Source organism: Protopterus annectens, chromosome 11.part0 (genome assembly GCF_019279795.1).
Source record: "Protopterus annectens isolate FY-2018-M chromosome 11.part0, PAN1.0, whole genome shotgun sequence".
NCBI lineage: Eukaryota > Metazoa > Chordata > Ceratodontiformes > Protopteridae > Protopterus > Protopterus annectens.
In genome coordinates, this window is record NC_056745.1 from 126103142 (window position 1) to 126116338 (window position 13197).

A 13197-nucleotide genomic window follows, 5' to 3' on the forward strand; every position below is an offset into this window, starting at 1 on the left:
TTTTTACTGATTGGTTTTTCAGTGACCTTCTCACGCATTGTTTTAGTTTGTTGTTTGGAATATTTTTGCAGTGACCCTAATGACAATGGACATCAAGTGGGTATAACAGCCCTGTGTTTCTAATACTTAGTCAAACACTCCGCTTGTGCTGTGCTGATGAGGTCATAACAAGGCCGAAATATGCATATCCACAGCTAGTGGGGTTTGGCTTTATTGGTCTGAAATTGTCCATTAAAATGAAGAAACAAGTCATGGGCATTCAGAATCGCCAATTAGCTGAAACACCTGATGTTCATAAGGATCATTTGCATATATCCCATGTGCCTCTGATACGAGAGGTTTGGGAGTTGACTGAGTGGAAGTTCTAGCTCTGCTAGAATTTTCATTTTGTTTTTACTGATTGGTTTTTCAGTGACCTTCTCACTCATTGTTTTAATTTCTTGGTGGCTTATGATAAACTTTTACTTGTTCTGTTTTCTTCTGACACTTCCAACATTCATTAAAATAATAAAAGCAATGACAGTGCTTCATGTGAAACAAAGTTTTCTAAACTCATCAAATAAAATAAGAAATACAGAGCGTGCAACATTAGTGAAGGAAGCATACCGACAAACTGAGTATTAACAACTCGTCTGCATATTACCAAACGTACAGTACAGTAAGGCATGTAGAGTTTAGATTACCTCATTTAGAATGCCTCTGTAATGAACCCGTTGGCATGGAGCCAAGATTTGTCTGTGAAGCCAGTGATCAAGGTTTAGAGATGGATTTAGGTTCTTTAGAAGATCATGCTGGAAAGAAATGGGATAACTATATTCACATCATAAATGGCCATTGCCAGCACCTGATCTGTCTCTGAAGGAGGTTAGAAATGTACTTAGCATCAGCAATTAGATGTATATTAACATATACCTGGGGTGCTAACGTTCTGATAGATGCCCTATATGCAACAGTATGAACATCTCATGCTGGCATCACTGTGTATCAGAAATCACACCCAATGCCTCTCTGGAATCCACCAGGTCAGTGTCAGAAACAAGCCTAACACTATTACTGCAGAATGAAGTCAGAAATTAACCAAAAATAATGTTTCATCTCGAAGACAGGAGCCCACTAAACAAGGCAGCATGTCAAGCTACGTGGATATATGGACAGTATGCCAGCAGTCAAAAGGGCTACTGAGACAGTGAAGAATCACAAGAGGGCAGAAAGAGATGATAGCAAAAACAGAGAGAAGGAAGGAAGGAATGTACGGAAATAATAACATTTAAACAAAATGCATCTGGAAGATATTTCTTAGGAATTTTATGTAAACTTCTGAAACATTCCTTATGGCTGTGTGCTATAAAATCTACAAGGGAGAGGCTAGGTTCTAGCCAGTGTGGTCAATTTCTGGAACTGTTGTAGACATCATTCAACTTTTTTTAATCTAAATAATCTGAGGTTTGCATACTAGTGAACTGGCCTGTAAAATAAATATTTTGCATTAGTGGTACTTAACAGATCATAGTATTGTACTGTTTCTTAATAACTTGCACAGGCACAACCAAATGTTTCCTTACAGATTTGTAGGTATCAGAACTTCTCCCTCTCGATATCAAAATACAAAATTGTGTCAGGTATAAATTTACAATGCTGCTGTTGCAATTTTGGACCATTTAAGTAAAGAAATAAACTACTTAAAACATTTTATAAGTGATGTTTCCTCCTCTTCTGATGTTATGTATCCTGCTGTTCAAAGCACAGGTCCCCAGGAAACAAGAATTACAACATTTTATAACTATATTGTCAGAAAATCACCAGAAACTCTGAAGTTAGCTGAATTCAGTTCACTCAAAGGTGAACAGTATTTTATTTCAATTCCCTCATTGCTTGTTGCCTGAAACACTAAAATAAAGGAACATGTATTTCTATTCTAATACTTAATGCATATTAAAAAGCAAATGCCTTAAGGCCCACATTTTACAAAACTCATTCACTACAAAATGAAAGTTATTGTATCTCTTTAGTCATGTCTATCACGATCTACAAAGTGTATAACTTAACAAAACTATTAAGGAAAGATAAACACTTTTCCTTTACTAAAAATATATTTCCCATGCCTGATAAAAGTAGTCTGAGCACAGAAATATAGTTTAACCAGCAGTTTACAGCCTGCTCACATTTTGCAGTTTTATGCTCAGCCAAGAGGATCATTTTCGAAGATACATAAAAATGTGTGAGTGCGCGTTTCTGCAGAACACACAAGGCAAGAGTTTCCTGTCTTGTCTCATAAATTATTTTCATAGTGTCAGAAGGCTGGGTGGCCTGCTTATGAAGATAGCCACTCGACAGGAAGGAATGCACATTGGCTTTGTTATGATTATTCAGATAGATGCACTTGCGAGGCAGTTAATGGGGACATTTATAAGACAGGGTTTCACTAAGTGTCTAATCTGGAATTCCATTCTGTCTTTTTTATGTAGTGTCCATGCTATCAGAAAAGCCAGGAACACTACAAAGTCAATAAGTGCACTAAAGAATTTAATGTTTAGTGGGTGTGAAATGCTAAATGTATATAATATAGTTAATGTTTTTTTTTTTTTCAGATTAGGTCATTTGAAATGACTTCACAATTTCTCAAATAGCATTTTCTGGAGATCTATTTAATGGAAGGTATTTCCTTCAGTGGTGCCATTTTGTCTTCATTTTTTCCCAGTAAAGGGGCAGGTCTGTCATATGTAAATGAAAATTGGTTGTAATATGCTTCTAGAAGCTATGACAGTCAAACAATGCTTTGCTTCTACCCCATGCAGTACTTACACTCTTTCCATAGATGGGCACCAGCACTCATAGCCACTAATCATACCAAGCAACCTCTTCATGTGAGAATTCTAGCTACAGCTAAAATAATGGCAGAATGAAGGCCCAAAATAGGAACATATTGTAACTGTTACTCTTATAAACTAAGGGTGTTGCTAGAATGCCACGTTTTGCATTAGCATGTATTTTCTGAAGGATATGAAAAGTGAAACTCAAAATATTTATTATTGAGCGACTTCAAGCATCAATGATTTGCCATAAAAACACAAGCTTTATAAGGAACAGACAAAACATATGAAGCAAACATTTGGACATTCTGTATAATTATGGGCAGTTGAGAGCTATGCTACATTTTTTATAGATAATCTACACACTTTTAATGTCAGCCAGAGCTGTTCATTTGTGTGTCTTCTTTATGATGCTGCACAAACGCAGTATACAGAATGCACATTTTGTGTAGTATACTACATTTTTAAAGGTTACCATTCTTTATTTTTCACTTACCAGATCTGGATGGATTAACACAATGTTTTTATATAAAAATGAAATAAAAGACAATAGTAGACAGAGAATGTTGGAGACAAATTATTTAAAACATTGGCACATTTTATTTATCTATTATCACTGACCTTTTTATGGATTATTTCTAACAAGCTCATTTTGGCTTGTGTTAATGGGGTGGGTATCAGTAAATGTGCAGTTGGTTGGCAATACTAAAGGCCACATTTTAAGTCTGATAGTCTTTTCTTGATTCAGATGTTGTTGTTACTGAAGTCTGTGACTCACCATGTGATTTACTGTGAATACTGTCCATCCAGGTAGGTGGTGGTCAAGGGTATAAGAACAGAAATATTACATTATGATGCTCCTTCTCACTATAGACGTCTGCCCATTGTTTTCAGATAGACACATAAGCCCTAGGTGTTTTACAGTGATGCTGTCTGTTTACGATTACTTTAAGATTGCCACAAATTGAGAAAATAAAAATTAAAAGGCAGATGGGTTGCTAAAGAGGTATTGTACCATGGATTGCTAAGGTAAGTAGTTTAAAAGTTTGTTTTGAATAGGTGTTCATGAGTCCTTTAGGTTTACCTTATAGCTCTAATTATCACTGTGTCACATTAGAGTGCATTCTTCTTACTGTATTAGATAGTTATGGGAGAGAGAAAGCAGGAACTTCAGGATGGGGTTAAATAACTGCATGCAAGTTTGTATTTATAGTTATCAATGTATTTATTTTTAGGAAGTTGTGTGTGTTTCTCATGTAGCTATCAAGTGAGTTAAGCTCATTTAGCTTCAGTTCCTAGAATGCTTCTCTGGCAATTTCAAATGCCAAAACAAAGGACTAAGTGTTTAGTAACATTCATGCTGTATGTTTTCACGTTTGTTTGTGTACATTCACTCACCTTCATTCTTCCTCTAGAAGATACTGTTGCCAAATTCAATAACATCTTCCTTATGATCCTTAACTCCATAGATCTGTTTAGAAACAAAAGAGATAAGGCCAGTGCTACCTTGGCTACCAGAAGCAACAAAGCAAATCATGACAATATGCAGCAAAAGCAAAGCGGTCATAAACGTACAAACTTACAGGCAGCTTAGAAATCAAGCTAAACACCCCATCATCAAAGAGAATAAAACGAAACTACTCAATACTTCAAAGAGACCCGCTTCAGTAACTCCACACCTTTCTGGGCATCTGTTAATAAATGATTAAATCCTGGGAAAGTCTCACAGCTAACACCAAATAAACAGAACCAAAATGACAGCAACCTTAACTAAATGGGAACCTAAACAAACCCTTAGCATCCCACCTGAGACAAGGAATCTCCCTCCAATTTCTCCTTTCAGCCAGTTGCTACTGCTACTGTCAAAAAGCATCTCCAAAAACTAAAACCAACAGCTATTGCCCCTGACAACCTACCAGGTGAATATCTTAAAACAGCAGCTGATGCCATTGCCTATCCTATTTCAGTTCTTATTGATTGCACCATAGTCGAGAAAAATGTAGCATCCATTTGGAAAAAATCCTTTATCATACTCCTGCATAATGGTGGTGTCTCCACTGGATTTAGGCTGTGGTGCAGGCCTCTCCCCCTTTTTGTTTACCTTGACTGATGATACTAAACTTGTTGGCTGAAAAAAGTCAAGGAAAATGTACCATCAAAAGATGTTTTCAACTGAGTGCCACTTTTGGTGGAACATTTTCCAAGAGTAAATAAGTGTTTTGTCATATCTCTCAACTGTCTGGTATTCATACCTGTCAAGTGTACCTCATTATGAACAATGTACCTCATTTGAGGTCTTAAAAAGTTCATGTTCCTCAAAGTTCCTGGAAGTTCCACATTGAAAGTCTCTGTCACACAAAGTGAAATCCATGGTAAATAGAAATTAATCATATTAATTCATTAAAATATCTTCTTAATAAGTAAAACCAGCATATTTTAACCATCTTATTGTCTTCCTAGTTGAAACTGTTAGTAAGCCATTAGTATGTGTTCCACATTTTGCCCATTTGTTCCACATTATGAGGGCCAGTGTTCCTCATTTTGGAGATGGAAGGTTGAGAGCTATGCTGGTATTTTCCGGGAAATATGCGTTCAGCTATTTCAACTACAGTATCATCAACCAGCTGCCGTTAGCAAGACCTAGCATGGTAGGTAAGTGGGAGCTTGTTGGAATGGATTTGCCTAGGCTTTGGTGGTTCCTTTGTTCACTTCTGAGCAGTCTGCTATCAGTCTCTTGCCAAGTGCCTTCACAGTGTAATGGACTGAAGAACTGTTTTCACTGGCAGCTTTATAGTTCAATGAAGTTGAGCCTGAATGGTGTTCTTCCCAAGGACATCTCAGATGAGTGGCTGGCCTGGGAAAGCTCTGTGCTACATCCTCTACGTGTGTGTAGCAAAGTCAGCAAGTGTACTCATACATGTAGTCAGCTTATGGGGGTAGCAAACACAGGAAAAAAAACACTCCTTAGCTTAATTGCTGTATGTAAAAAATTGGCTCTTTGTTGTTCTTTTGTTCATTTCCACATAAAATCATCTGCTTTCTGAATCTCAAGAAGTGCTAAATTCTCAGCCCAGACCAGTAATTAGTACTTGCTTAATTAAGAGAAAAAAAAATAACAGTTTCCTTAATCGTGTCTCTTCTTTGTTGAGGCATATAGGTATTGCCCCCATCTGCAAATTATAACTGGTTCCATCTTTTTTTTTCTGATCTGCCTCCACTCATCTACTACTAAGCAGTCTATCTCCTGGCTGCTTTAAATAAGGTTTTATGCTGCTGCTGTTCTGCTACTGCTGTATGTCTCTTCCAGATGGGAGTTTTCTTTTCTTTTCTTTCCCATTCAAATCTAAGCGGTGTCCAAAAAGAAGATAAAAGAAAAGTGAACTTCAGTTAAGTAGCAGTAGGAGCAACAAGGCAAGCATCTAAATAGCCTAGGCAGCCTCGTGTGCACTCAGACCCAATCCAGACATTGGGTTAGCCTCCTTCTTTTGGATACCTCTCAACTGTATTACATTTGTCAACAAACTCCATTTTTTTTTCAGTTAAATGACTGGGTGTTACTAAATACTGAGTGGTCCCTTTAAATTACAGTTATTTATAAATTGGCCAGCTGCATCATCAGCCTGCTGCTTGTAACGGTAATTAGTGCAGAGACCATTCTTATGCATCTGTGATGCCCTTGCCCTGGCCCAGCTGTCAAGGAGCCTCAGTCCTCACCACTAACACCAGTGAAGGGCATCCATATAGGGAAAGGATAATAAATACTTACACAGTAAAGTACAATTTCCCTTAAGAGCACACGGAGATCACAGTCAGTCTGGGGCTGGTTTCTCCCTTTCTCTCCAGGTCCCCAATAAGACTCCCCACTGGCACACCTATAGGGTCCAGATCTTAGCCTAGTGGGCAAGCTAAAACCTCCAGCACCCACTCTGTCCAACCAGTGCTTTGTGTCCCTGCCCAAGTAGCTGACACACACACACTTTGAGATGAGTTATATACAACCACACAGACATTCCTGGGGAATGCTGGCACAGGTCCTCCAGCTGTGCCTCTTTTCTGCCCAGTCTAAAAGGTAGTACCAGCTGCCACCACCCACTAATATCAGCTACTCAAAGGCCCTTCTGAAAGAGTGTCCAATTATTACTGTGCAATATTATTATCCAAATGGTAAGTGTGACTCAACAGTCAAGGATTAGAGTGACTTGGTACAGTTTCAAAATATACATGCAATGTACTCTTAGAGCTTAAATTATCTCTACACAAAACAGCCACAGTTGAAAGGTTTAAAAATATTTAATAATAGATAATAAAAACACAAGACAATACTTCTTACTACACAGTGCTAGTCCAGAGTTCAGAGATCACAGAGAAATACTTAAAATAATACAGTAGCAAAAGTTCTGACATCACAAAAAACAAACTAGTCTAGTCTTCCTATTTCCTAGCTATATCTAAGAGAAAACACAGTTCTAAATAAACTTACATAAAGAAACAGGCAGTGCTGGTGATGTTGGATATTCTCAAGACAAAATGTTCTGAGCTCTCTGATTCTCTCTCTTTAAATTGATAACACAGAGCTGCTTCACATGACATCATTCTTCACACTTCTCTGGTGTTCCCAGGCTAACAGAAACTGCATTTACATTCTTTGCACCTGATCAAAAACTAGAGCAATAAAGGACATTTATACATGCAAATTCTAGCCATTAACTATGGTCTTAAAAACAATAGGCAGGATGCCTCCCTCTAGACATATCGGCTCCGAATTTTGACATCAAAGACAGTCATGAAATGCTTGACTTAGCTTTCTTACAGCAGAGTGCACTGTTACATTTTTGCAGTTCAATATCCAATGCAGTCTTTTCACATTTAACAGAACAAGCCTGTGGCTTACATTAATATTTACAAATGACAGAATTATCTACAGAATTCTATCTGGCTAGGCTGGCAGCCTTCACCTTTATTCACACTCCCCCCCCCCCCCCGGAGAACTCATCCTAGTTTTTCAAGTGACCCTTGAGAAACGTTGCTTGAGAGGGTTAGGTCTATCTGAGTATATCTTACCCCATTCCCTGTCTTGAGAGCCCATCTGCGTTGGCATTGCTAATCCCACTGCAGTGCTGCACTGACATATGCTTGCAACCCTAGACTCCATCTTAGCAACTTGGCATTTTGCTGGCTGGCTCTGTGTAACCATGTTAGGTGATTATGCTCTGTCACTACAGTGAATTTTCTTCCACACAGATAAGGCTGAAGTTTCTGCAGTGCCCACACTATGGCTAGACATTCCTATTCTACAGCTGCATAGCATTCCTCCCTGGGTTGTAGCCTATGACTGAGATAAACCACTGGGTGCTCTTCTCCTTCTGAAGAAATCTGGTCAAGTACAGCCCCCACCCCATGGTTTGAAGCATCCACCTGCACAACAAATTATTTGCTGTAATCTGGGGTGGCTAACACAGGGGGTCCTCCCAAAGCTTCTTTAAGCTTCTGGAATGCCTGCTCACATGCTGTGGTCCACACTACCTTATCTGGCCTGTTCTTCCTTGTCAGGTCTGTGAGGGGAGCAGCTATGGTACTATAAGTGGGGACAAACTTTCTGTAGTACCCCGCTGTCCCTAAGAATGCCCTCACCTGCTTTTTGGTAACAGATGCAGGTCATGCTTGAATGGCTTCTACTTTGGCAGGTTTTGGCCTGATCTTACCACTCCCCACTCTATGTCCCAGGTAGGAGACCTCTGCCATACCCACCTGACATTTGCTCAGCTTAATGGTCAACCCTGCCCTCTGTAGTCTGCCCAGCACCGCCCTGACATGTTGAAGGTGCTGTTGCCAGGAATGGCTGTAGATAGCAATATCGTCTAGGTAAGCAAAGGCAAACCCTCCTGCTCCTGCTAGGATATGATCTACCAGCCTCTGGAAAGTCACTGGGGCATTTTTCATCCCAAAGGGCATCTTTATGAACTCATACAAGCCAAAAGGAGTCACAAAGGCTGACTTCCCTTTAGCACTGGGAGTCAAGGGCACCTGCCAGTAACCCTTGGTAAGATCAATGGTTGTAAGATACTTAGCCCCACCCAGCTGCTCTAGGGCCTCATCTGTCCTAGGCATGGGGTAAGCATCTGACTCTGTGTGACTATTTAATTTCCTGTAGTCCACACAGAACCTGGTGCTGCCATCTTTCTTTGGCACCAGCACCACTGGGGAGGCCCAGGGACTGTTGGACTCTGGAATTACCCCTAGTTCCCACATCTCCTGTATCTCCTCCCTCAGAGTCTGTTTGACTCTCTCAGGCACCCTATAAGGGGCCTGCCTAATAGACCTTTGGAGTCCTGTATCCATCTGGTGCTGCACCAGGTGGGTGCACCCTGGTTTCCCAGTGAACATGTCCCCAAACTCCTGTAACACTGCTCGAATTTCTCAGACTTGAGTAGGAGATAGCTGCTGGGACATTGCTACCCCTTCCACTGAGGTGTCAGTCCAAGCCTCACTGAGGAGATCAAGCACCAGATCTTCCTCAGACTCCTGCTGCAATCCACTGCAAATGCTCAGCACAAGGGCCTTCCTATCATAGGTTCATAGGTTCATAGGTTTATACTAGGCTATCTGCCCTAAGGCATTTATAAGCCTAGCCCAAATTTTTGTGGCTTACGCCACCCCTTATATGAAAAAATACTGTGCCCATTAGTTTGTTGTGCCTCTGTCCAGCAGTGACACAGAGATGATTCCCGGGGTAAACCTACGATCTCCCATCCACAGGTCTAGATTTCTCTTGAACAGAGTCAGCGAGATGCTCTGCCTCACATGGACCGGGATTTTATTCCACAGCATAGGGAGTCTCTGAGGATAAATCTATCCCTCCAGCACGTCCTATTTATATCCGTGCTAAGGTTTAAGTCACTTGCTCTAGTGGTTTTGGTGGATTTGGATTTTTTGAGGTGGAGCATGTCCATTAATTCCGGGTTGGACATGGCCTTGTATGTCAGGCACATGTCACCTCTGAGCAGACGGTATGCGACTGAATAGAGCTGGAGTTTCTTCAATCTGGCAGCATATGACATATTTTGGAGTCCTTTATCCTTTTGGTGAGGAACTTTTGGGGTCTCTCCAATTGCTGCAGATGTCGGGTGAGATACATCCCGAATGGGGCATTGTACTCGATCATTGGTCTGATAAGTGAAGAGTACAGGGAACAATGACCTCACTAGATCTGGATGTGAATCCCTTCATGATCAGGTGGGCAATGTAGAAGGTCTTTCTAACCACTTTAGCAATGTGAGTGTCAAAAGAAAGGCCACTGTCAACCTGGGTCCCCAGGTCCCTGATAACCTCTTCTGTGCTTAGTGGATTGCCACCTATATGGTAGCTTGGGGTTACCTTGTTTTTCCCGAAGGGTATGACTATACATTTTTTGACGTTTAACTTCAGGCCATGGCTCTGGCACCAGCTATCTGTTTCCGTGAGTCCCTTCTGAAGGATATCCGTGTCTGATGCACTTTCCACTATGGCCCAGTTTGCAGTTGTCTGCAAACTTTGTCAGCCAAAGTCCTCCTATGTTGGCCTGTACTTCTGAGAAGTAGATGCCAAACAATAGGGGGCCAAGGACCGAGCCCTGTGGGACACCACTTGTGACCGGCTTGGAGTCTGACACAGCGCCAGCAACTCTAACCCTGTGGGTTCTGTCCTTAAGCAAGTTTGCAACCCATCTTGTGACATATGGGTTTACATTTAAGCTGGTAAGTTTTTCTACAATACCCGAGTGGGGTATTGTGTCGAAAGCCTTTGCAAGGTCAAGGTAGGCTGTATGGACTGCCTTTCCTCATCAATGGCCTTGGTGACTGTTTGAAGAAGTCAACCAAGTTCAAAAGGCATGATCTTCCCTTGACAAAGCCAAACTGGGTCGGGTCCAATGTCTGCAAGTCCCTATATCTTTGTTTATGAGCTCCATTATGATCCTCTCCATAGCTTTGCAGACTAGACTTGTTAAGCTTATGGGGCGGTAATTACCAGGGTCCGTGAGGCGCCACCTTTGTGGAGTGGGACAACAGTTGCCGTCGCCACTCCTTGGGCACGTATCCTGTGGTAAGGCTGAGATTAAACAGCTGCCTTATGTGCGGGTTTAATTCCTCATTTAGCTCGTGTAGCACACAGCCGGGGACACCATCCGGTCCCATTGATGCTGTGTTTTTAGCTTTAGAGAGAGCAGCTTTCACCTGCGCATTTGAGATGTCCGGGAGGCTACACTCGGCTGGGATAGTTATCTCTCCTTTAGGGGAGAGGGGTGAAGTTTGCACTGAACCTGTCTGCCAGTATGTTGGCAATGTCTGTGGGTTCAGTGATTTTTGTATCATTTTGGACTAATTCTGAGCATATCTGGGAGTTTCCACCCAGGTTCCTAACATAGCTGAAAAAGGCCTTATGATTGTCCTTTGAATCCATGGCAATTTTCTCTCAAAATTGGCCTTAGTTGATTTTATGAGTGCTCGTATTCTTTTACTAATAATGATCAGGGTGACTTCCCTTTTATGGATTTTGTTCTATCATGTAATAGCTTTCTCCTCTTATTGTAAAGTTTGTTAATGGCTGGGGTCCACCAGACTGGACGTTTGCCCTTTGTGGAAAGAGTCTTGGTTTTATTTGGGATTGCCTCATCCATGCAGTCCTGGAGGTGTTCATAGAAGGCATTTGTAAGGGCTTCCGCAGCTTGGGTTGTGGTTTCCACTGGCTCAGGGGCCTTGAAGGATACCACACCAGTCTTGAGTAGTGTGAAGTTTGCTTTAGAGAAGTTCTTCACTATGGTCTTTTTTGTTTGGGGTGGGCGGGGTTCGTGGATTTTCAGTGAGATTAGTTTATGATCAGTTCTCACCAATGAGGGATATACTTCGGTGTGGAGCATTTTGTCCCCATGTTTGTGACAATGAGATCTAGTATATTTTCTCCTCTCGTGGGAACAGTGACTAGCTGTTCCATGGCATTTGAATTTATGAACTCCAGGAACCGTTGGGCTAGAAAGTTAGGGCTTGAGTAATGTTCCCAGTCTATATTCGGGTAGTTGAAGTCACCCAATATGATGGTGTTTGGAGATACATTTATACCCTCCAGTGTCTTCAGGAAGGCTGTGTGGGGTTCCTGAGTTTGAGAGGGTGGCCTGTAGCATGCTACAATTTGTAGAGCAGTTTTGCCTATGGTTAGTTGCACCTGGATGGTTTCCGAGCTTGTGTGTTGCCACCAACCTGGAGGTGTGGGTATCCTTTATGAATATGGATACACCCCTCCTTTTGTGGTGTGGTCCGGGTTTTGGGGCGGAACGCATGATATGAGGTAAAACCTAATAGTGCCGGGGTGCTCTCAGGAGCCTTGAACCAGGTTTCAGTTACAGCACAGACATCGATGTTCTCCATACTGAGAAGGGCCTCGAGTGCGTGCATTTTGAGATTTAGACTTCTGGCATTGAGCAGCATTACCCTCAGTTTCTTCCCATTTTTGTTTTCTAGGGTGGTAGGTTTAGAATTTGAGCCTTGCCTAAAAAGGCACTATGGGGGTGGCAAGAGCCTTAGCCAATATCCGGAATCCCAGGGTGACAGGTGCAAGCCGTCCCTTGCGAAGCAGCATGGCTTGTCAAGCATGTCATCCCAGGCAGACAGACACTGGATCCCCTTTGAATGACACCAGACATTAAGCCAATTGTTAAAGCTGATCATCTTGTCTCTATATTGTGGCATCATTCTTGGTGAAGGAAGGATACTGCTCAGGGTTAGGGTCATACCTGCCTGGGCTACATAATCAGAGAGCTCCTCTATGTCTCTTTTCATGTAGTCCAGGGAGGTGCGTCTCAGGTCGTTCACACCAGCATGGACAATGACTGTGTCATATTTGTACTTGCCGTGGAGTGACCAGTGCTTGTGTTATATGGCGGATTCTAGCCCGATAGGCAGCTTACTGTGACCCTCTCCTTGTTCAGCCTGGTGAGTGGGACGTCAGTGTGTCTGACTATGGAGTCACCTATGACAAGTATGTTTGGTGTTGTATTTGGCCTTAAGGGCTGTGACTGCTTTGCACACTGCTTTTGTGGTTTATGTGTTGCTTGTGGGGTGTCTTGAGGTAGCAGTTGTTTGGGTGTCTGCTTTGGAGGCCTCTGCTGTTTAGGTAAATTTTTACTCAGAGCCTCCGAGTATGTCTTTGTGTGGTAAGGTTTCATGTTAACATGGTACAATTTGTGCCCCTGCCTCCTGCCTGGCAGTTCCACCATGTAGTTAACATCACTTACCTTTCTTACCACCTTGTAGGGTCCCTCCCAAGCTGCTTGCAGCTTGTTGCATCTGACAGGAATGAGAACCATTACCTGCTGCCCCACAGCATACTCTCTAGCTCGAGCATTCCTGTCATACCA